Source organism: Moschus berezovskii, chromosome 5 (genome assembly GCF_049115385.1).
Source record: "Moschus berezovskii isolate FMDL1 chromosome 5, NW_MosBer_1.0, whole genome shotgun sequence".
NCBI classification, from domain to species: Eukaryota; Metazoa; Chordata; class Mammalia; order Artiodactyla; family Moschidae; genus Moschus; species Moschus berezovskii.
In genome coordinates this window covers 9313083-9334701 of record NC_142464.1, presented here as the reverse complement: position 1 = coordinate 9334701, position 21619 = coordinate 9313083, and the positions used below count along the sequence as shown (strand labels likewise).

The 21619-nt window shown below is 39.7% G+C and overlaps 1 non-coding gene across 1 annotated transcript; it reads left to right on the top strand.

The window, feature by feature from the left end:
* The first annotated feature begins 392 nt into the window (after positions 1-392).
* LOC129562231 (U6atac minor spliceosomal RNA) lies at positions 393-519 on the top strand. The gene has a single exon (XR_008687150.1). It is a non-coding gene; the product is annotated as a U6atac minor spliceosomal RNA (small nuclear RNA).
* The last annotated feature ends 21100 nt before the right edge of the window (positions 520-21619 follow it).

Genomic DNA, 21619 nt, shown 5'->3' with positions numbered 1-21619 from the left:
AGTCTGGTATTCAACATGGTAGATCCATGTGAGAGTCAACCCTTCTAGGTCTCCATGTGGACTACAGAAAGTATAAGGAAAATTTGTCCCCATTTACTCTGCCAAGACTCCAGGAGCATCATCAGGGAATCCCAGGGGTTTTGAATGGACCAGGAATGCCCCTAAAGACATTCAGGGTCTTGCTGGTCTTTAGCTGTTAAAATATACAGCTAATTGGCGACAAACAGGACATCTGATTTTATACTACTGTTCTAATATAGAATGTTCAATGTTCATTTACCTACTTAGATTTAACTTCTAAATCTCTTGCCTATGCTCCACAACTTGCTTGTCTTGGCTGACTTAATACTGATCTTTTCTCAGTTTACTTTACATAAGTAAACTAAGATTATTTATTGCTAACAAAGGAGAGAAGGTTAGCACTCCCCTTGACAAGGATGGAAGAGGCTCTCGGGCTTGACAACACACATACGGTTAAGGCATTGCCACCTACTTCGTGGCATCTGACCGCTGTTTTCGGAGAAGGCAATGGCATGCCACTCCAGTACTCTTGCCTAGAAAATCCCATGGATGGAGCAGCCTGGTGGACTACAGTCTGTGGGATCGCTAAGGGTCGGACACGACTGAGCGACTTCACTTTCACTTTTCACTTTCACACATTGGAGAAGGAAATGGCAACCCACTCCAGTGTTCTTGCCTGGAGAATCCCAGGGACGGGGGAACCTGGTGGGCTTCCGTCTAAGGGGTCGCACAGAGTCGGACACGACTGAGGTGACTTAGCAACAGCAACAATCAGTAATTTTTTCTACACGTTTAAAATATCTTCTGTCCCTAATTTTACTTGGAGGGTGTCTATTTAACAAGCTTCAAAAGGTCTCAATTGGAAAAGGTATAGAATTTAGGTGTGATTACATTCAATTCTTTGTTGGCAAAGTAATGTCTCTGCTTTTTAATATACTATCTAGGTTGATCATAACTTTCATTCCAAGCAGTAAGTGTCTTTTAATTTGATGACTGCAATCAGCATCCACAGTGACTTTGGAGCCCAAAAAAATAAAATCTGACACTGTTTCCCCATCTATTTCCCATGTAATGATGGGATCAGATGCCATGATCCTTGTTTTCTGAATATTGAACTTCAAGCCAACTTTTTCACTTTCCTCTTTCACTTTCATCAAGAGGCTTTTGAGTTCTTCTTCACTTTCTGCCATAAGGGTGGTGTCATCTGCATATCTGAGGTTATTGATATTTCTCCCGGCAATCTTAACTCCAGCTTGTGCTTATTCCAGCCCAGCGTTCCTCATGATGTACTCTTCATATAAGTTAAATAAGCAAGGTGACAATATACAACCTTGACGTACTCCTTTTTCTATTTGGAACCAGCCAACAAAGGTCTGTCTAGTCAAGGTTATGGTTTTTTCCAGTGGTAATGTATGGATGTGAGATTTGGACTATGAAGAAAGCTGAGCACCAAAGAATTGATGCTTTTGAACTGTGGTGCTGGAGAAGACTCTTGAGAGTCCCTTGGACTGCAAGGAGATCCAACCAGTGAATTCTAAAGGAGATCAATCCTGGGTGTTATTGGAAGGACTGATGCTAAAGTTGAAACTTCAATACTTTGGCCACCTCATGCGACGAGTTGACTCACTGGAAAAGACTCTGATGCTGGGAAGGATTGGGGGCGGGATGAGAAGGGGACGACAGAGAATGAGATGGCTGGATGGCATCACCGACTCTATGGACATGAGTTTGAGTGAACTCCGGGAGTTGGTGATGGACAGGGAGGCCTGGTGTGCTGTGATTCATGGAGTTGCGGAGAGTCGGACACGACTGAGTGACTGAACTGAACTGAATTGAATACTCCATTGTGTATATGTACCAAAGCTTTCTTATCCATTCGTCTGCAGATGGACATCTAGGTTGCTTCCATGTCCTGGTTATTATAAACAGTGCTGCAATGAACATTGGAGTACATATGTCTCTTTCAATTCTGGTTTCCTCGGTGTGTATGCCCAGGAGTGTGATTGCTGGATCATATGGCAGTTCTATTTCCAGTTTTTTGAGGAATCTCCACACTGTTCTCCATAGTGGCTGTACTAGTTTGCATTCCCACCAACAGTTTGAGAAGGTAAATAAAATTGACAAACCACTAGCCAGATTCATCAAGAAACAAAGGGAGAAGAACCAAATCAATAAAATTAGAAATGAAAATGGAGAGATCACAACCGACAACACAGAAATACAAAGGATCACTAGAGAATACTATCAGCAATTATATGCCAATAAAATGAATAACCTGGAAGAAATGGACAAATTCCTAGAAAAGTACAACTTTCCAAAACTGAACCAGGAAGAAATAGAAAATCTGAACAGACCCATCACAAGCAGGGAACTAGAGGCTGTAATCAGAAACCTTCCAGCAAACAAAAGTCCAGGTCCAGACGGCTTCACAGCTGAATTCTACCAAATATTTAGAGAAGAGCTAACACCTATTCTACTCAAACTCTTCCAGAAAATTGCTGAGGAAGGGAAACTTCCAAACTCATTCTATGAGGCCACCATCACCCTAATTCCAAAACCTGTTAAAGACCCCACAGAAAAAGAAAACTACAGACCAATATCACTGATGAACATAGATGCAAAAATCCTTAACAAAATTCTAGCAATCAGAATTCAACAACACATTAAGAAGATCATACATCATGACCAAGTGGGCTTTATCCCAGGAATGCAAGGATTCTTCAATATCTGCAAATCAATCAACGTAATACACCACATTAACAAACTGAAAAATAAAAATCATATGATTATCTCAATAGATGCAGAGAAAGCCTTCGAAAAATTCAACATCCTTTTATGATAAAAACCCTCCAGAAAGTGGGAATAGAAGGGACATACCTCAACATAGTAAAAGCTATATATGACAAACCCACAGTAAGCATTATCCTCAATGGTGAAAAACTGAAAGCATTTCCCCTAAAGTCAGGAACAAGACAAGGGTGCCCACTCTCACCACTACTATTCACCATAGTTCTAGAAGTTTTGGCTACAGCAATCAGAGCAGAAAAAGACATAAAAGGAATACAAATTGGAAAAGAAGAAGTAAAACTTTCACTGGCGCTCAGCTTTCTTCACAGTCCAACCCTCACATCCATACATGACCACGGGAAAAATCATAGCCTTGACTAGACGGACCTTGGTTGGCAAAGTAATGTCTCTGCTTTTTAATATGCTATCTAGGTTGGTCATAACTTTCCTTCTAGGGAGTAAGCGTCTCTTAATTTCCTGGCTGCAATCAGCATCCGCAGTGATTTTGGATCCCAAAAAAATAAAGTCTGACACTGTTTCCACTCTTTCCCCATCTATTTCCCATGAAGTTATGGGGCCAGATGCCATACTTCTCTTATTTATGTAGAATTGTACAAAATTATAGAATTGACTAGTACAGCAATTTGAGTGCCCACACAGTGGCTTGCCTGTAACTTATTTACTACCTGAAATCAGGTTAACAGCACTGTGTGTCTCCTTGGGATTCTCTCAGATGAAAATCCATGTGTAGTACAAAATGCATTTAGGGATATAAACATCTACTTGCTGTGTTTCACAGTAAAAGAAACACTATTTAAACAGTATTGTTTAAAAATATTAACTGATCAAACCAAATACAGAGCATTAATAGCACTTCATGACTTACCTTGAGTGTTGATGAAAACTCTAACACTGTAATTGTAACAATAACTAAAGCATAATATAAATTGAGAAACAGAAGATTCAAAAATAATTATTGTTAACATTTTAATATTTATCTGAATTTTATTCTATGTAGGTCAATAAAATTTGACACAAATTATTTTCAAAATTTTGGATACTGCTTTTTTTAATTAATAATTTAACATATTCATTTCCCGTATTAGTTAATATGCTTAAGACAATGCCACCACCACCATTCTGATGATGTACAATATTCTATAATATGGAAATATAAAAAAACTATTGAACCATTTCTTCTATGTTCACAGTACGAATATTTTCATGAGATATTGCAAAATCAAATAAGATGAATGCTTTAAATTACTCAAAATAAATCCTCCTCCTCCTGCTGCTGCTGCTGCTGCTGCTAAGTCGTTTCAGTCGTTTCCGACTCTGTGTGACCCCATAGACAGCAGCCGACCAGGCTCCACTGTCCCTGGGATTCTCCAGGCAAGAACACTGGAGTGGGTTGCCATTTCCTTCTCCAATGTGTGAAAGTGAAAAGTGAAAGTGAAGTCGCTCAGTTGTGTCCGACTAGTAGCGACCCCATGGACTGCAGCCCACCAGTCTCCTCTGTCCATGCAATTTTCTAGGCAAGAGTACTGGAGTGGCTTGCCATTGCCTTCTCCGAAATAAATCCTAGCATATATTAATCACTACTGAGCATAGTAACAATAGTTACTTGCTACTTTTGATATTACTATAAGTTATAATTAATTTTTAAGTTCAGTTACTCAGTTGTGTTCAACTCTTTATGACCTATGGACTGTAGCATGTCCTTCACTGTCCGTCACCAACTCCCAGAGCTTGCACAAACTCATGTTCATCGAGTCAGTGATGCCATCCAACCATCTCATCCTGTGTCATCCCCTTCTCCTGCCTTCAATCTTTCCCAGCATCAGGGTCTTTTCCAATGAGTCAGTTCTTCGCATCAGGTGGCCAAAGTATTGGAGTTTCAGCTTCAGCATCAGTCCTTCCAATAAATATTCAGGATTGATTTCCTTTAGGATGGACTGGCTTGATCTTGCAGTCCAAGGGACTCTCGGGAGTCTTCTCCAACACCACAGTTCAAAAGCATCAATTCTTTGGCATTTTGCTTACTTTATGGTCCAACTTTCACATCCGTACATGACTACTGGACAAACCATAGCCTTGACTAGATGGACCTTTGTTAGCAAACAATATCTCTGGTATTAAATACGCTGTTAGGTTGGCCATAGCTTTTCTTCCAAGGAGCAAGCATCTTTTAATTTCATGGCTGCAATCAGCATCTGCAGTGATTTTGGAGCCCAAAAATATAGTCTGTCACTATTTCCATTGTTTCCCCATCTATTTGCCATGAAGTGATGGGACCGGATGCCATGATCTTAGTTTTCTGAATGTTGAGTTCTAAGCCAGCTTTTCACTCTCTACTTTCACTTTCATCAAGAGTCTCTTCAGTTCCTCTTCACTTTCTGCCATAAGGGTGGTGTCATCTGCATATCTGAGGTTATTGATATTTCTCCAAACAACCTTGACTCCAGCTTATGCTTCCTTACAGTAAAATTTTCATGAGTTTTAGCTGTGAGATTGCATTCACTTTAGTTTTCTTATAGCTTTTTTAATAAGCAATTCTCTATAACTTCTTGAAATTATATCAAGAATTTGAGTATAAAATTTTTTCGACCACTGAATCAAATGAAAATGAAACTGTTAGTCACTCAGTCATGTCCGACTCTTTGTTACCTCACGGACTGTAGCCCACCATCCTCCTCTATCCATGGAATTCTCCAGGCCAAGAAAACTGGAGTGGGTTTCCATTTCTTTCTCCAGGGGATCTTCCCAACCCAGGGAGCAAACACAGGTCTCCCACACTGCAAGCAGATTCTTTACTGTCTGAGTCACGAGGGACCCAAATTTGTATTTGTATTTATATATCACATCATATTTGTATTTATGTATTTCCTCAGTGACTTATGCTATCTCATTTTACATGAAATATATGTATGTGTTCAATAAAATAATTTCAATATATATTTCTAAAAATAAAACAAATAAATAGTATTATTTAAATAGCACCTTATCTAAGTCAATTTCAGTGCATTAAGTAAGCATTATCAAACTCCTAGTAACATGGTAAAATTCTCCTGACTGACAGTCAATACACTGGTCTACTCAGAAAACAAAGAAATGGTAACTGAAATAAAACGAATCTGCAGCTGAGTACAGAAATAAATAAACTGAGGTTCTTGTGATCATTTTTTTCTCTTCTGTGACTGCCTAAATAAAGTTTACTTGAATAGACATTAAGAAAGAAATTGACTTGGAATAGATAACATCATCCAACAATTTAAAATTTTAAAATATTGTTTATTCTCAATCAATAAAATATATTATAAAATGTTCAATGTTACTGACGATCATTCATAATTTTATTAAATATCTATTGTTGGTAGGCACTGTTCTCAATTTTAGAAATTCAAAGACAGGCACATCATGGTTCCTGCCTTCAGTGATATTAAATGTGGATTAAGAAAAGAGGCTTAGCAATAAATAGTTTTGATAGTGTGCTATGTGTCTAAAATAGAGTGGAGTGACAAAGCATCTATAAGTTTGCATCCTTATGGAAACCACGAATTTAAGATAATCAGAACTGGACAGCTATGTATCTTAAAGTAGTATTAGTCGCTCAGTCATGTCCAGTTCTTTGTGACCCCATGGACTGTAGTAGCCCACCAGGCTCCTCTGTCCATGGGATTCTCCAGGCAAGAACACTGGAGTGGGTTGCATACCCTTTTCCAGGGGATCTTCACAACCCAGGGATAAAACCTGGACTTCCCACATTGTAGGCAGATTCTTTACCATCTGAGCTACCAGGGAAGCTGCTATGTATCTTCACACCTTGGCAAAAACTGTCCAGAGAATTTTTCTCCTATCACGAATGTGAAAAACAAGAGCAAGGGGTGGCAGTTCAAGGTGGTGGTACAGGATTTCCCTGAAGTCAACTCATCCTACAGACACACTAAATCTACAGTTATGTGTCAAACAATATAGTTTTCAGCTCCTAGTTGAACTAGTTGAATAGCTCCTTCACAATAAACACTAAAAGAGCCACATCAGTGTGAGTAGATGAGGCAGAGACCTAAACTTGCAAATCGCTGCCCGTCCCCCAAGTCTAGCATAGCAGACCCTAATTGGGAGGAGTCTCGCTATTCCAAGTTTTCTCCCTGAGCAGTGACGGGTTCATGCCCCAGAGCAGCAAACCCAGCCCTTGGGACATGCAACGGAGAAACAAGCCCTTAAAACATCTGGCTTGGAGAACCACACTGCTGGTATCCAGGAGACCGGAAAGACCATAGGGAACTGTGTCACTTTCCTTTAAGGGCTCTTATTTGCCCCAGGGACCAGTGCAGAAACAGCAATGCAAAAGTACCTAAGTTATACAAAGAAAAAGGTATGCTTGCTAATCTTGAAAGCATCTGTCTGAGGGCAGGGATCTGCTTGGACTCTGGACTGAGGCCACTTTGCACTCTGCCTCCACTGTGACCATGTAGGTGGGCATGCCTCAAGTCATGTGCTCCGCATGGCTACAGACTGCAAGGGGGTGTGCCCCCGTCCTGGCTCACCACGGCCCCACAAAAGCCAGGAGGGGAGCCTGGCCCTTCACCCTCCTCTGCCCTGTGAAAGCTACAGGCACACCTGGATCTGCCCTCTTCCACCACCTCACTAAAGTCAGCAGGTTCAGTGCAGACAGGGATTTCCCCTTAATCTGCTGCTTCTGGGGGCTTGTGTCCTGGGTCCCATAGGACTGCAACAACCAGAGAAGACAGCTCTTAGCAGGCCACCACCACAGGAACTAAAAAAACAGCAAACTGAAACACTGCCCAGTCTTTCTATGAAAGAAGACCTCTGTGCTTATCCTGGAACTCAGCCTCAGGCGCAGAATTCAGGCTGGCCACACATCTGGAGGATGCTGAGCTGCTCTCAGGGAACAGAGGTGGTGGGCCACCATCTTTTCAAACTCCCTCAGCCTCCCCACAGTTCACTGATACTGACCAGAAAGGAGCTTTATATTGTACATTCATCTGAAGCCCCAATTTCTGTAATCTCACCCAGGGTATGTGTCCAGATTGCCTTGTCTGGAGGTCAGCAGGGCTAATGATTATAGTCCACAGGACCATACATATTTAGCTACTCTAAAAGCTCCTGTCTGAGAATTTGGCTTCCAGTTAGCCTAAACCTATGTGCTGACCGATATTTCTCCCTTTGAAACACTGACAGAGTTTGGCACACCCTTAACAACTGGCATCTATCAGGAATAAATCAGGCTACTAAGACAATCACAAAGATTCACGCAGTAGCCAATAGCTAGTTCAAGGTTGAAAGATAAGTTTCATCTTCTACATAGACCACTCCTTCAAGACAGAGAAAGGGAGGAGTTTACCTAATACACAGAAACAAGCACAGAGTATCAAAAGGAATGAGGAAACAGAAATACACTCCAAATGAAAACACACGATAAAACTTCATTAAAAAAAAAAAAAAAAAACTTCAAACCTGCTCAAAATCCTCAAGTTAGTCTTCAGTATGTGAACTGAGAACTTCCATATGTACAAGCTGAATTGAGAAAAATCAGAAGAATCAAAGAGCAAATTGCCAAGATCCATTGGATCATAGGAAAAACAAAAGAACTCCAGAAAAACATCTACTTCTGCTTCATTGACTACGTTAAAGCCTTTGACTGTGTGGATCATAACAAACTGGAAAATTCTTCAAAAGAGATGGGAATATCAGATCTTTTCATCTGTCTCCTGATAAACTTGTATGCAGGACAAGAAACAACAGTAGAATCAGACATGTAACAATGGACTGGTTCAAAACTGGGAAAGGAGCATGACAAGCTTGTACACTGTCACAGTATTAATTTAATGTCTATGTAGAGCACCTTATGTGAAATGCTGGGCTGGATGAATCACAAGCTTTAATCAAGATTACTGGAAGAAATATCAACAATCTCAGATATGAAGATAATACCACTCTAACAGCAAAAAGTGAAGGGGAATGAAAGAGCCTCTTGAAGAGGGTGAAAGAGGAGAGAGAAAAAGCTGGCTTAAAACTCAACATTCAAAAAATGAAGATCGTGGCATCCGGTCCCATCATTTCATGACAAACAGAAGGGGGAAAAGTGGAAACAGTGAAAGATTTTATTTCCTTGGGCTCCAAAAGCACTGCAGACAGTGACTGCAGCCACAAAATTAAAAGATGCTCCTTGAGGAAAAAAAGCTATGACAAACCTAGGTAGCATTATTAAAAAGCAGAGACATCACTTTTCTGACAAAGATGCATGTAGTCAAAGCTATGGTTTTTCCAATAGTCATATACGAATTTGAGATTTGGACCATAAAGAAGGTTGAGCACTGAAGAATTGATGCTTTTGAGTTGTGGTGTTGGATAAGACTCTTGAGAGTCCCTTGAACAGCAAGGAGATCAAACCAGTCAATCCTAAAAGAAATCAACCCTGAATATTCATTGGAAGGACTGGTGCTGAAGCTCCAATATCTTGGCCACCTGATGTGAAAAGCTGACTCATTGGAAAAGATCCTGATGCTGGGAAAGATTGAGGGCAGGAGGAGAAGAAGACAATAGAAGATGAGATGGTTGGATGGCATCATCGACTCAATGGACATGAATTTGACAAAACTCTGGGAGATAGTGAAGGACAAGGAAGCCTGATGCTCTGCATCCCATGAGATTGCAAGGAGTCAGAAATGACTTAGGGACTAAACAACAACAACACCACCTTAATAAAAGGAAGATAGTGCTCAAAATAGTGATCACGAAGATGCTCACTGACCTTGCAAGAAGAAGGCATGAAGACAGTGAGAGCTTCAACAGAGAGAAAATATGAGAAATTGTCAAACAGACATCACAAAGGTGAATAATACAATAAGTGAACTGAAAAGTACTCTAGAGGGTTTCAACAGTGGACTTTTTTTTTATTTCAATGGTGAAGCAAAAAAAGAATCAGTGATCTACAATACAGGAGTGGAAGGCACATAAACAGAATGGGAAAAAGAAAAAGAAAAGAAAGCAAAGACAGTTCGAGCAACCTACATTAATTGTTAATCAATCAGACTAACATGTATATTATAAAAATTTCAGAAAAAGAGAGAGAGAGAAGGGGGCAGAAATTTTTTTGAAGAAATAATGGTGAAAACTTTCTTAACATGGGGAAGAAAACAAACATCGAGATCCACAAGGCCTGGAGAATTCCAAACAAGGTGAACCCAAAAAGATTGACCCTAAGATATATTACAATTAAAATGTCAAAATTTAAAGACATGGAGAGAATCTTAAAAGCAAGAAGAGAAAAAAAAAGTGCTCTTTTTAAGGAAATCTCTATAACACTATCAACAGATCTTTCGGAGATAATTTGAAGCCCAGAAAGGAGTGGCATGATATATTCAAAGTGTTGAAAGGAAAAGATTCCAATGAAGGATACTCTACCTAGTCAGATTATAATTCAGAACTGAAGGAAAAATAACGTTTCCCAGATAAACAAAAGTTAAGAGTTCATCACCACTAAATGAGCCAAACAAGAAAAGTTAAAGGAACTTTTTTAAGCAGAAAATAAAGGGCATTAATTAGTAATTAATTTATTATTTTACTTAATTAAAAACATGAATATAAATTTTACTGGTAATGATAAATATATAGAAAAAGTAGTGGATAAATCACTTATAAAGCTAGTGTGAAAAAAGTAGTAAAAATAACTATAATTATGATAATGACTTTAGGAATATACAAAATAAAAAGATGTAAAATGTGATGTCAAAAATATGAAAAATGAATAGGGAGAGTAAAAATGTAGAGTTCTATAATGTTCTTAAACTTAAGCTGCTATCAAGCTAACATAGAATGCTTTATGGGCTCTTATATATGAGCCTCATGGTAACCACAAAGCAAATATAATAGATACACCAAAGATAATAAGAAATATAATACTAATAAGGAAAGTCACCAAATTATAAGGAAAGAGGGCAAAATAAGGAGTGGAACTATAAAACAGCCAGAAAATTAACAAAATGGCAATAAGTACATATCTATCAATAATTAAGAAAGAAAGAAAGTTAAATCGTGTCCAACTCTGCAACTCCATGGACTGTAGCCTACCAGGCTCCTCCATCCATGGAATTTTCTAGACAAGAGTACTGGAGTGGGTTGCCATTTCCTTCTCCAGGGGATCTTCCCAAACCAGGGATCAAATCTGGGTCTCCCGCATCGCAGGCAGAATCTTTACCGTCTGAGCCACCAGGGAATCCTCAATAATTGCTTCAATTACTTTAAATATAAATACACTAGATTCTCCAACCAAAAGATATATTATTGGCTGAATGAAATTTTAAAAAGTGACCCATCTGTATATCTATATGCTTCCTGTAAGAGACTCACTTTGGATGTAAGGATACAGACAGACTGTAAAGGAAAGGATGGAAAATGATGCTCTGTGCAAATGGAAACCAAAAGAAAAGTGATATACTATAACTGTGAACTTCCAGATGCTTAAGCAGGTTTTAGAAAAGGCAGAGGCACCAGAGATCAAATGGCCAACATCCACTGGATCATGGAGAAAGCAAGAGAGTTCCAGAAAACGATCTATTTCTGCTTCATTGACTATGCCAAAGCCTTTGACTGTGTGGATCACAATAAACTGTGTAATATTCTGAAAGAGATGGGAATACCAGACCACCTGACCTGTCTCTTGAGAAACCTGTATGCAGGTCAGGAAGCAACAGTCAGAACTGAACATGGAAGAACAGACTGGTTCCAAATAGGAAAAGGAGTACGTCAAGATTGTATATTGTCACCCTGCTTATTTAACTTATATGCAGAGTACATCATGTGAAACGCTGGGTTGGAAGAAGCACAAGCTGGATTCAAGATTGCCGGGAGAAATACCAAAAACCTCACATATGCAGATGACACCACCCTTATGGCAGAAAGTGAAGAGGAACTCAAAAGCCTCTTGATGAAAGTGAAAGAAGAAAGTGAAAAAGTTGGTTTGAAGTTCAACATTCAGAAAACAAAGATCATGGCATTTGGTCCCATCACTTCATGGGAAATAGATGGGGAAACAGTGGAAACAGTCTCAGACTTTATTTTGGGGGGCTCCAAAATCACTGCGTATGCTGATTGCAGCCATGAAATTAAAAGACGCTTACTCCTTGGAAGGAAAGTTATGACCAACCTAGACAATATATTAAAAAACAGAGACATTACTTTGAAGTAATGTCTAGTCAAGGCTTTGGTTTTTCCCGTGATCATGTATGGATGTGAGAGTTGGACTGTGAAGAAAGCTGATCGCCGAAGAATTGATGTTTTTGAACTGTGGTGCTGGAGAAGACTCTTGAGAGTCCCTTGGACTCCAAGGAGATCCAACCAGCCCATTCTAAAGGAGATCAATCCTGGGTGTTCATTGGAAGGACTGATGCTAAAGCTGAAACTCCAGTACTTTGCCCATCTCATTGATTGATGAGTTGACTCACTGGAAAAGACTCTGATGCTGGGAGGGATTGGAGGCGGGAGGAGAAGGGGACGACAGAGAATGAGATGGCTGGATGGCATCACCAACTCTATGGACATGAGTTTGAGTGAACTCCGGGAGTCGGTGATGGACAGGGAGGCCTGGTGTGCTGTGATTCATGGGGTCCCAAAAAGTCGGACACGACTGAGCAACTGAACTGAACTGATCCTCATATCAGGAAAATAGACTTTAACAAAAAATATTTTTTTAAAAAGTCTTTACATTATAATAATCAATCCAACAAGAGAACATAATATTTGTTAAGATTTATGCAACCAGCATAGGAGTACCTAAATATATAAATTGGCATGCTGCAGTACATGGAGTCACAAAAAGTCATACAGGACTGGATCACTGAACAACAGCAACAAAATATATAAAGTGGGCTTCCCTGCTGGCTCAGTTGTAAAGAATCCATCTGATTTAAAAAAATAAAAATAAAAACTCCCAACAAGTGCGCATAGAGGAAATGTACCAATAGCCAAAGTAATCTTGGGAAAGAAGAAAAATAAAAATAAAAACTCCCAACAAGTGGGCATAGAGGAAATGTACCAATAGCCAAAGCAATCTTGGGAAAGAAGAACAAATCTGGAGTGATCATGTTCCTTGATTTCAAACTATTAACAGAGTTATAGCCATCAAAAAGTAAGGTATTCACATAAAAACAGACACATAGATCAGTGAGACAGAATAGAAAGCCCAGAAATAAAATCACATAAATGGTTAATTGATTTACAACTAAGGAGGTAAGAATATGCAATCGGTAAAAGATAGCCTTTTCAGTAAACAGCACTGGGAAACTGGACAGTCATATGTAAAAGAATGAAGTCAGATTGCCATCCTACACCATACACAAAAATTAACTGAATTAAAGACTTGAACATAAGACCTGAAACATAAAGTTTCAAGAAGAAAATATAAATGGTAAGTTAACTCCTTGACATTGATCATAATGATAATTTTCTGGATCTGACTCCAAAAGGAAAAGCAACAAAAGTGCAAATGAACCAGTGAAACTACATCAAACTAAAAAGCTTTTGCTCTGTAAAGGAAACTGTCAACCAAATGAAACAGCAGTCCATTCAATGGGAGAAAATATTTGCAAATCACATATCCAAAATAAATTTTAAAAAACTCACACAACTCTACAGCAGAAAATCAATTTGTTTAAAAATAAGCAGAGGATTTGAATAGATATAGTTTCCAAGGACATATGGATGGCCAAAGGACACGTGAAAAGATGCTCAGCATCACTAATCACTGGGGAAAGGGGAGGGTGAGACAAATTGGGAGAGTAGAATTGACATATATTCACTACTGTGAGTAAAAGAGAGAGCTAGTGGGAAGCTGCTATACAGCACAGGGAACTAAGCTCAGTGCTCTGTAATGACCTACAAGGTTCGGAGGAGGGGGTGAAAGGGAAGTTCAAGAGAGAGAGAATAAATATATTTATAATTGCAGCTGATTAACTTAATTGTACAGCAGCAATGAACATAATATTGTCAAGCAATTATACTCCAGTAAAAAATCACTAATGCAAAGTGCAAATCAAATGCAAAGTGCAAACAAGTTATCATCTCATATTTGTCAAAATAGTTATTATCAGAAAGACAAGAAATAACAAGTATTGGTGAGGATGTGGAGGAAGGGAACTTCTGTGCATCGCTGGGGAAATATAAATTGGTGCAACCGCTATGGGGGCTGGTACATAGATCCCTCACAAAAGGAAAAACAGAGCTATAATATTGTCGGGGCGTGTTTAACAGGAGGATTCCTACGTGCTGTTTCTCACAAGTCTTCTGTTTCTTTTCAAGTGGAGTAAGCACGCTGCTCCCAGAAACCGAGGTCATTGTGTGAGACAGGCTTGAATCTCCTTTAGTAAACATTCTCTTTATGACAAAACTGCTTAGTCTCTACCCACCTTTTCCTTGAGATATGGATTGTCTCCTGACCTTGTGACTATTATTAATCACTTGTTCCCTTGGTAACTGTTACTTGTACATTTGGTTTTCTGATCTTTATCAATGATGAAAGAAATTTCTTGTACTACAGCCTATATAAACTCACAGAAAAATCATTAAAGCACCTTTGCTCCATCAGGGTTTGGGTCCCCGTGAATTTCTTTCTTTCTTTGCTTCTTTCTATCTCTGTCTCTCTTTCTCTCTCCTCGGCTGATTCCTTAGAGCGTAGAGACCCGTCTTGCCCACTCTCCTGCCTGGGCTTCTAAGACTCTCTCGAGAAGGCGCCCTGTGCCTTCACTCTCCCTCGAGAGGGCACCCAGTGCCTCCGTGGGAGACGCAGGTCCTGTGCCAAGTACTTTATTGGTTTTCTGCATAAACTAGGGAATATCAGCTTCTTTCTTTCACTTTCTTATCGTCGCCTTCGGACCACCAAGTCCCAGTCCATTAAAGGACTCCAACATAACATGACCAACTAATTTCACTTTTAGGTATTTTTCTGAAAACAAAAACATTAATTTAAACAGATATATGAACTCTTATGTTCATTGAAGCATTATTTACAATGATATGGGAACAACCTGCTGCTGCTGCTGCTAAGTCGCTTCAGTCATGTCCGACTCTGTGAGACCCCATAGACAGCAGCCCACCAGGCTCCCCCGCCCCTGGGATTCTCCAGGCAAGAACACTGGAATGGGTGGCCATTTCCGTTTCCAATGCATGAAAGTGAAAGTGAAGTCGCTCAGTCGTGTCCGACTCTTCGCAACCCCATGGGCCACAACCCACCCAGCTCCTCCGCCCATGGGATTTTCCAGGCAAAAGGACTGGAGTGGGGCACCATTGCCTTCTCTGATGGGAACAACCTAAGTATATATTAATAGATGAATGGACAAAGAAGTTGTAATATTTACATACACACATACAGGCATGCATGCACACACACACACATACACACACAATGGAATATTCAGTTCAGTTAGGTTCAGTCACTCAGTCGTGTCTGACTCTCCGTGACCCCATGAATCACAGCACGCCAGGCCTTCCTATCCATCACCAACTCCCGGAGTTCACTCAAACTCATGTCCACAGAGTCGCTGATGCCATCCAGCCATCTCATTCTCTGTCATCCCCTTCTCCTCCTGCCCCCAACCTTTTCCAGTGAGTCAACTCTTCGCATGAGGTGGCCAGAGTATTGCAGTTTCAGCTTCAGCATCAGTCCTTCCAATGAACACCCAGGATTGATCTCCTTTAGAATGGACTGATTGGATCTCCTTGCAGTCCAAGGGACTCTCAAGAGTCTTCTCCAACACCACAGTTCAAAAGCATCAATTCTCTGGCGATCAGCTTTCTTCACAGTCCAACTCTCACATCCATACATGACCACGGGAAAAACCATAGCCTTGACTAGACGGATCTTTGTTGGCAAAGTAATGTCTCTGCTTTTTAATATACTATCAAGGTTGGTCATAACTTTCCTTCCAAGGAGTATTACTCAGCCATAATAAGGGAAATCTTACCATTTGCAACAATATGAATGGATCTAAAAGGTTTATCTTAAATGAAATAAGCCAGACAGAGAACTATATAGACCACATGATTTTATTTCCCATAAACTCTAAAAATCAGAACAAACAAAATGAAATGAAAACAGACACAGAGAAAAAAATGGTAGTTGCTGTGGGGAGGGCGGTTGAGGGTGGTTTAAACAGGTGAAGCTCAACATGTACAGACTTCAGTAAGTCGGGGGGATGTAAGCTACACCATGGTGACTATAGCAAAAAATATCGCAGTATTTTTTGAAAGTTGCCGAAAGAGTACATCTTGAAAGTTCTGATCACAAGAAAAACAGTTATTTGTAACTTTTATAGTGATAGATGGTAACTAGACTTATCACTGTGATCATTTCATAGTGTATTCAAGTAACTAATCTGAAACTAATATGACAATTCTATTTCAACTTTTTTAAAGACATGAGAATTGTCCATATACAAAGCAGCTATTGAGAAGCCTTAAATCCACAGATATTTATCACCGCCTGTCTAGTTAGGAGCCCTGCTTCCTGTGGTTACTAGAACTCAGCAAGGAAACAGAAAAACTGCAATAAATCCTTCTGAAAGCCTCTGAAAATTGTATCAAAATCACAGGTGTTCATTCAGGTAAATTGCCAAGGTGATGATGCATGTGAAAAATAATAGCATTTCCTATACACAGTAATAAGGAAATCCGAATTGGTATCCAGAAATATGGAAGGAAGACAAGGTCACTGGGATGTGGGAGAGAATGTCTGCTGAGGCCTGAGGCTCACAACTGTCCCCTGGCCCAAGCTTGGCCTTTCTGGGGCACCCTGAGAGAGGATTAACCTTAGTCACTAACTCTGTTAGTCAGAGTTTTCCAGAGAAACAGATCAATAGGACACATATTCATATAAGACAGAAAGATTTAAGGAATTATCTCATGAAATTGTGGGAGCAGACAAGTTCCAAATTCACAGGGCAAGCCAGCAGGCTAGAAATTCAGGTAAGAATTGATGCTGGAGTCTTGAATCTGAATTCCACAGAGAAGCAAACTTTCTGCCTTTCAGATAGGGTTTCTATATTATAACCTTGAGGAGAATTTCTTCTACTTTGGGAAACCTCAGTCTTCATTCTGTTGTGCTGTACTGTGCTTAGTCCCTCAGTCATGTGTGACTCTTTATGACCCCATAGACTGTAGCCCACCAGGCTCCTCTGTCCTTGGGATTCTCCAGGCAAGAATACTGGAGTGGGTTGCCATGGCCTCCTCCAGGGAATCTTCCCAACTCAGGGACTGAAGCCAGGTCTCCTGCATTGCAGGCAGATTCTTTACCAGCTGAGCTACCAGGAAAGCCCATTTGGTCTGTTAAGGCCTTCAACTGATTGGATAAGTTTCACCCACATTATGGAGGATAATCTGGCTTACTCAAGTCTACTGATTCAAATGTTAATTATATCTAAAAACATCTTCATGGTAATATCTAAACTGACATTTGGCCAACAACTGGACACCATAGCCCAGTCAAGTTGACATATACAATTGATCATCACAATAGCTCACACATCTGGTTCATATATTTGGTATTTGGAGGCCCTGGCTACATAGATCTCTAAGGTACAGGATACCTTTATAGTATTTTGTAAGTTCTGCAAATGTATCTCCTTTTTTAAGGGGAAAATTTTGTTTTTCTTTAAACACAGATCTGATATTTAGCTGGTATTCACTCCTACTTCATATCATCTTGTTAACTGTTGCTAAAAGGTGTTAATTAATTGGAATACCCACCCTGTTTTACTAGGTATTAACACAATGTGTTAACATTTAGGTTTTTTCTTTTAAAACTGTTCATTGCTTGCAGAAATAAACCCAAGCCCTAAAGCCAATTATTCTTTGACAAAGGAGGCATGAATACAAAGTGGGAAGAAGGCAGTCTCTTTAGCAAGTGGTTCTGGGAAAGTTGGACAGCTGCCTCCAAAATAATGAAGTTAGAACACATCCTCACACCATACACAAAAATAAACTCTAAATGACTTGAAGACTTAAACATAAGACAAGACATCATCAAACTTTTAGAAGAAAGCATAGGCAAAACATTACCTGACATAAATCATACCAATGTTTTCTTAGGTCATAGAAATAAAAACAAAAATAAACAATTGGAACCTAATCAATCTTACAAGTTTTTGCACAGCAAAGGAAACCATCAAAAAAGTGAAAAGACAACCTATGGAATGGGATAAAATGTTTGCAAATGATGCTACCAACAAGGGCTTAATCTCCAAAATATACAAACAGCTTATACAACTCAACAACAAAAAACAAACAATCCAAACAAAAAATGGACATAAGACCTAGATAGACATTTCTCCAAAGAAGACACATAGATGGCCAGTAGACATGTAGGCATACTTATCATTACCATTATTAGAGAAATGCAAATCAAAACTACAATGAGGTACCACCTCACACCAATCAGAATGGCCAACATTAAAATGTCTACAACTAGTGAATGCTGGAGAGGATGTGGAGAAAAGAGAACCCTTCTGCACTGTTGGTGGGAATGTAAGTTGGTGCAGCCACTATGAAAAACAGTATGGAGGTTCCTCAGAAAACGAAAAATAAAATGACCATATGATCCAGCAATCCCACTCCTGGGCATACACCTGGACAGAACTGTAATTCAAAAAGCTATACGCATCCCCTTGTTCATGGCAGCCCTATTCACAATAGCCAAGACATGGAAACAACTGAGATGTCCACCAACAGATGAATGCATGCAGAATAGGTGGTACACATATACAATGGAATACTATTCAGCCATAAAAAATAATGCCATCTGCAGCATCATAGATGCAACTGGAGATTATCCTACTAAATCAAAAATAGAAAGACAAATATAATATGATATCACTTTTGTGTGGAATCTAAAACATGGTGCAAATGAACGTGTCTACAAAAAAAAAATTGACTCACAGACACAAAGAAGAGACTTCTGGTTGCCAAGGGGAAGGAGATAGTGAAGGGGAGGTTAACATGTAAAATACTATATATAGGACAAATAAAAAACAAGGTCCTACTGAATTGCACAGGGAATTCTATTCAATATCCTGTGATAAACCATAACAGAAAAGAGTATTTTTTAAATGTCCAAACAAAATTAAACTACAAAATAATAAAAATTTAGTTGCTTAGTTCAGTTCAGTTCAGTTTAGTCGCTCAGTTGTGTCGAACTCTTTGTGACCCCATGAATCACAGCACGCCAGGCCTCCCTGTCCATCACCAACTCCCGGAGTTCACTCAAACTCATGTCCACAGAGTCGGTGATGTCATCCAGCTCTCTCATTCTCTGTCGTCCCCTTCTCCTCCCGCCCCCAATCTTTCCCAACATCAGAGTCTTTTCCAGTGAGTCAACTCTTCGCATCAGGTGGCTAAAGTATTGCAGTTTCAGCTTTAGCATCAGTCCTTCCAATGAACACCCAGGATTGATCTCCTTTAGAATGAACTGGTTGGATCTCCTTGCAGTCCAAGGGACTCTCAAGAGTCTTCTCCAACACCACAGTTCAAAAGCATCAATTCTTCGGCGATCAGCTTTCTTCACAGTCCAACTCTCACATCCATATATGACCATGGGAAAAACCATAGCCTTAACTAGATGGACCTTTGTTGGCAGAGTAATGTCTCTGCTTTTTAATATGCTATCTAGGTTGGTCATAACTTTCCTTCCAAGGAGTAAGCGTCTTTTAATTTCATAGCTGCAATCAGCATCCACAGTGATTTTGGAGCCCCCAAAAATAAAGTCTGACATTGTTGCAACTGTTTCCCCATCTATTTCCCATGAAGTGATGGGATCAGATGCTATGATCTTTGTTTTCTGAATGTTGAACTTCAAGCCAATCTTTTCACTCTCCTCTTTCACTTTCATCAAGAGGCTTTTGAGTTCCTCTTCACTTTCTGACATAAGGGTGGTGTCATCTGCATATCTGAGGTGATTGATATTTCTCCCGGCAATCTTGATTCCAGCTTGTGCTTCTTCCAGACCAGCGTTCCTCATGATGTACTCTGCATATAAGTTAAATAAGCAAGGTGACAATATACAGCCTTGACGTATTCCTTTTCCTATTTGGAACCATTCTGTTGTTCCATGTCCAGTTCTACCTGTTGTTTCCTGACCTGCATACAGGTTTCTCAAGAGGCAGGTCAGGTGGTCTGGTATTCCCATCTCTTTCAGAATTTTCCAGTTTATGGTGATCCACACAGTCAAAGCCTTTGGCATAGTCAATGAAGCAGAAATAGATATTTTTCTGGAACTCTCTTGCTTTCTCCATGATCCAGCAGATGTTGGCAATTTGGTCTCTGGTTCCTCTGCCTTTTCTAAAACCTGCTTGTACATCTGGAAATTCACGGTTCACATATTGCTGAAGCCTGGCTTGGAGAATTTTGAGCATGACTTTTCTAGAATGTGAGATGAGTGCAATTGTGCGGTAGTTTGAACTGTCATTAAACTGTAGAGTTTTAGGCTGTTCTCTAATGTGAGAGTAAAGAAACTTTGACATACACATAAGTATTGGGTTTACAGTAAGTTTTCACTTATAGGAATAGCATTTATTTGATTGTCCTGGCTTTTTTGATTGAATTCCTTTTACTTAGAATATATTTTTAATCTAGTGTGGGGGGAGGAAGTCCACTTACATTCAAGGAGGAAATGAGTATTCTAAGTACTTGAAGGGAATAAATAAGGTATAGAAGCAGATAAATTGAGAAATATTTTCAAATAAAAGAAATTAGATGGCAAAACAGAAAGATAATAAAAGAGGTTGCAAAAATCAATGAAACAGCTTTGCATTCTCTGGAAATTCTATTAACACTTTGAAATACCATAGCAATCATTCTTAAGTGCCACAATTTCTGTAAAGAGCCATATTTTGGAGACCTATCAAACTGGGTAATATTTTTAAACAAGACTAGAGAATCCTCAGACTATCAGAAGTATGAAATGAATATAACAATGACCAGGTTCTTGTACACAGGATGAAGTACCAGTCAGCAAGATTTGTTGTACTTTTTACATACGGCTCTAAGTATTGTGTGTACGTGTATTTTTAGGCCACACCACACAGACTGTGGGATCTTAGTTTTCTGACCAAGGAGGAACCTGGCCCCCCAACAGTGGAAACATGGAATCCTAACCACTGGACTGTCAGGGAATCCCCCTGAATATTATATTCTTACCCAACAAATAACGATGCTTGCAGAATAACTTTAAAGTTATGTGCATGACCTTAAGCTATTTAATCTACTAGTTTACAAACATTCTAAAATGTACTTCATTTCTTTGTGCAAGAAATATTGATGAATTACCAATATGTTCAGTTCAGTTCAGTTCAGTCGCTCAGTCGTGTCTCCAACTCTTTGTGACCCCATGAATCACAGCACGCCAGGCCTCCCTGTCCATCACCAACTCCCGGAGTTCACTCAAACTCATGTCCATAGAGTTGGTGATGCCATCCAGCCATCTCATTCTCTGTCGTCCCCTTCTCCTCCCGCCCCCAATCCTTTCCAGCATTAGAATCTTTTCCAGTGAGTCAACTCGTCGCATGAGGTGGCCAAAGTATTGGAGTTTCAGCTTTAGCATCAGTCCTTCCAATGAACACCCAGGATGGATCTCCTTTAGAATGGACTGGTTGGATCTCCTTGCAGTCCAAGGGACTCTCAAGAGTCTTCTCCAGCACCACAGTTCAAAAGCATCGATTCTTCGGCGATCAGCTTTATTCACAGTCCAACTCTCACATCCATACATGACCACTGGTTAGGTTCCATTTAATGGAAAGATTTAATA